The sequence below is a fragment of the Sturnus vulgaris genome, unplaced genomic scaffold (assembly GCF_052056855.1).
Source record: "Sturnus vulgaris isolate bStuVul1 unplaced genomic scaffold, bStuVul1.hap1 Scaffold_178, whole genome shotgun sequence".
NCBI classification, from domain to species: domain Eukaryota; kingdom Metazoa; phylum Chordata; class Aves; order Passeriformes; family Sturnidae; genus Sturnus; species Sturnus vulgaris.
The window spans coordinates 20,001-24,105 of NW_028276103.1; positions in this window are offsets into that span (position 1 = coordinate 20,001).

Here is a 4,105-nt window from a genome sequence, read left to right on the forward strand (position 1 = left end):
GGGAAGGGCAAGCCACCGCACCAAAAAAAAAACTAAAAAAAAAAGCACGCCATGCGTCGCACGACCCGTGCTAGCCACGGGGGTCACGAGCCAGGGGTGGGGGCGAGAACGCGCCTCTCAACTCCTCCCGTAAAACCCCTCCAACCACCGGACATACGGTCTCTTTTCTCACTCGCCAACACAGCCAGCCCTTCTCTCTCGCCTTTCGCTTTCGCTTCGGTGGCGGCCCGTGACCCTTCGTCAGCGCGCGCTTCTCGGTGCCGCGGCTTAGGGCCGCGAGAGAAAAAGAACGGAGGCCGGGCGGGCACCCCCACACTGCCCCGCACACCGGCACGCTTTAATAAAAAAGAACGGAGCCGCTCGCAAAACCCAGCCCCCGCCGGCAACGGCAACCACGGCAGCCGGGGCAGGCCAGACACCACGGGCCGCCCCGGCACGGTGCCTCGATCGCGCCCGGCCGATACCGAGAAAGGGCGAGGCGCCGCCGCCCCGCCCACGACACACTCTCGGGGGCTCACTCGCTCGCTCGCTCTCTGTTGGGTTGCGGGGTCCGTCCTGGGGGGGGGGACACGGCCGGCCACCGCGGCCGACCGCCGCCCCGGAAAAATTCTGCCCGCTACACGCGGGTCCCCGGCTTAGGGCCGAGGAAGGGGGACGACTTCAACAACACACGGCAGGGCCGGACACTCCCGTCACCGAGCCCCCCTTCGCAGGCAAGCAAGCGAAGCCGAGAGGCGAGGCCACACGCCCCACTGCATGTCCCCCGCTGCCCTTTCGATACGGACACAACTCTGGCAACACAGGTCGGGAGCGGGAAACGAGGCGCAGCCAACCTCGGCCAAGCGAGCCACGCCCGGGGGGCTCTCGGGGAGGGGGGCCAGGGAAAGCCCGGGCAGGCTCAACACAACCCCGGGCCGGCCCCACAGAAATCCAGCCCCGGCTGCCGGCCACCAGCGTGCACCGGGACCGACAGCCGAAGAAATGCCGCACCCGGCGAGCGGGCGGGGCCCCGGCTTAAGGCCGGGCAGAAAAGGGGCGAGGCGCCGCCGCCTCGCCCGCCACCATCCCCGGGGGAGCGAGCGGGCGCCCGGCTCCCCGTTGTCACGAAACCGGCAGCAGCCGGGCCGGAGCGGGACACACTCGCGGCTTTCTCGCCCTCTCTCTGGGCCTTTTTCTCGCTTCTCCCCCGCCTGGAACAACGCAGCCTCGCCTGGGCCGGGGGAGCGCGGTGGCTCTCGGATCGCATCGCTCTCTCTGGGGGCTTTCTCGCTTCTCCCCCGGACTGAACACGCAGCCTCGGCCTGGGCCGGGGAGCGGCTCTCGGATCGCATCGGTCTCTCTGGGGGCTTTCTCGCTTCTCCCCCGACTGAGCACGCAGCCTCGCCTGGGCCGGGGAGCGGCTCTCGGATCGCATCGGTCTCTCTCTCTGGGCTAACCTGTCCCAGTCGAACTGGGTAAGACGGGAAGCCGGACGAAGCCACGCGACTCGCCCCGACATCGGCGGTGTTCTTCTGGCCCTGGCGACCGCACGCGCGTCCGCCCTTCTCCGCCACGGACACAGGCACGGCAACAGCCTGTGGGGATACGGCCCGTCACCTCGTTCCCATAATACGGACAGATGGGCCCGAAGCGGCGGAGGCCGGAAAGAGAACCGATGTACGTGACCGAGGGGGCGCAGTGGCGCACGCCGCCTTCTACGATGACATAGCCGGAGGCAGCGAGAAACAGCGACCCCTTGGAGTACTTCCAGGCCGGCAGCGGACAACAGGTCTACCAGCCATGAAACGGGCAACAGGTCTACCGACGGCTTGCTGCGGACAACAGGTCTACCCAGCCATGAAACGGGCAACAGGTCTACCAAGCTGCGGACACCAGGTCTACCCAGGGCATGCTGCGGACACCAGGTCTACCCACGGCTTGCTGCGGACAACAGGTCTACCCAGCTGCGGACACCAGGTCTACCCAGGGCATGAAAAGGGCAACAGGTCTACCAAGCTGCGGACACCAGGTCTACCCAGGGCATGCTGCGGACACCAGGTCTACCCACGGCTTGCTGCGGACAACAGGTCTACCCAGCCATGAAACGGGCAACAGGTCTACCAAGCTGCGGACACCAGGTCTACCCAGGGCATGCTGCGGACACCAGGTCTACCCACGGCTTGCTGCGGACACCAGGTCTACCCACGGCTTGCTGCGGACACCAGGTCTACCCAGCCATGAAACGGGCAACAGGTCTACCAAGCTGCGGACACCAGGTCTACCCAGGGCATGCTGCGGACACCAGGTCTACCCACGGCTTGCTGCGGACACCAGGTCTACCCAGCCATGAAACGGGCAACAGGTCTACCAAGCTGCGGACACCAGGTCTACCCAGGGCATGCTGCGGACAACAGGTCTACCCAGCCATGAAACGGGCAACAGGTCTACTCACGGCTTGCTGCGGACACCAGGTCTACCCAGCCATGAAACGGGCAACAGGTCTACCAAGCTGCGGACACCAGGTCTACCCAGGGCATGCTGCGGACACCAGGTCTACCCACTCAATGCTGCGGACAACAGGTCTACCCAGGCATGAATCGGGCAACAGGTCTACCAAGCTCCGGACACCAGGTCTACCCACGGCTTGCTGCGGACACCAGGTCTACCCAGCCATGAAACGGGCAACAGGTCTACCAAGCTGCGGACACCAGGTCTACCCAGGGCATGCTGCGGACACCAGGTCTACCCAGCCATGAAACGGGCAACAGGTCTACTCACGGCTTGCTGCGGACACCAGGTCTACCCAGCCATGAAACGGGCAACAGGTCTACCAAGCTGCGGACACCAGGTCTACCCAGGGCATGCTGCGGACACCAGGTCTACCCAGCCATGAAACGGGCAACAGGTCTACTCACGGCTTGCTGCGGACACCAGGTCTACCCAGCCATGAAACGGGCAACAGGTCTACCAAGCTGCGGACACCAGGTCTACCCAGGGCATGCTGCGGACACCAGGTCTACCCAGGGCATGCTGCGGACAACAGGTCTACCCAGGCATGAATCGGGCAACAGGTCTACCAAGCTCCGGACACCAGGTCTACCCACGGCTTGCTGCGGACACCAGGTCTACCCAGCCATGAAACGGGCAACAGGTCTACCAAGCTGCGGACACCAGGTCTACCCAGGGCATGCTGCGGACACCAGGTCTACCCAGCCATGAAACGGGCAACAGGTCTACTCACGGCTTGCTGCGGACACCAGGTCTACCCAGCCATGAAACGGGCAACAGGTCTACCAAGCTGCGGACACCAGGTCTACCCAGGGCATGCTGCGGACACCAGGTCTACCCACGGCTTGCTGCGGACACCAGGTCTACCCAGCCATGAAACGGGCAACAGGTCTACCCAGCTGCGGACACCAGGTCTACCCAGGGCATGCTGCGGACACCAGGTCTACCCAGCCATGAAACGGGCAACAGGTCTACTCACGGCTTGCAGCGGACAACAGGTCTACCCAGCCATGAAACGGGCAACAGGTCTACCAAGCTGCGGACACCAGGTCTACCCAGGGCATGCTGCGGACACCAGGTCTACCCACGGCTTGCTGCGGACAACAGGTCTACCCAGGCATGAAACGGGCAACAGGTCTACCAAGCTGCGGACACCAGGTCTACCCAGGGCATGCTGCGGACACCAGGTCTACCCACGGCTTGCTGCGGACACCAGGTCTACCAACTCAATGCTGCGGACAACAGGTCTACCCAGCCATGAAACGGGCAACAGGTCTACCAAGCTGCGGACACCAGGTCTACCCACGGCTTGCTGCGGACACCAGGTCTACCCAGCCATGAAACGGGCAACAGGTCTACCAAGCTGCGGACACCAGGTCTACCCAGGGCATGCTGCGGACACCAGGTCTACCCACGGCTTGCTGCGGACAACAGGTCTACCCAGCCATGAATCGGGCAACAGGTCTACCAAGCTGCGGACACCAGGTCTACCCACGGCTTGCTGCGGACACCAGGTCTACCCAGCCATGAAACGGGCACCAGGTCTACTCACGGCTTGCTGCGGACACCAGGTCTACCCAGCCATGAAACGGGCAACAGGTCTACCAAGCTGCGGACA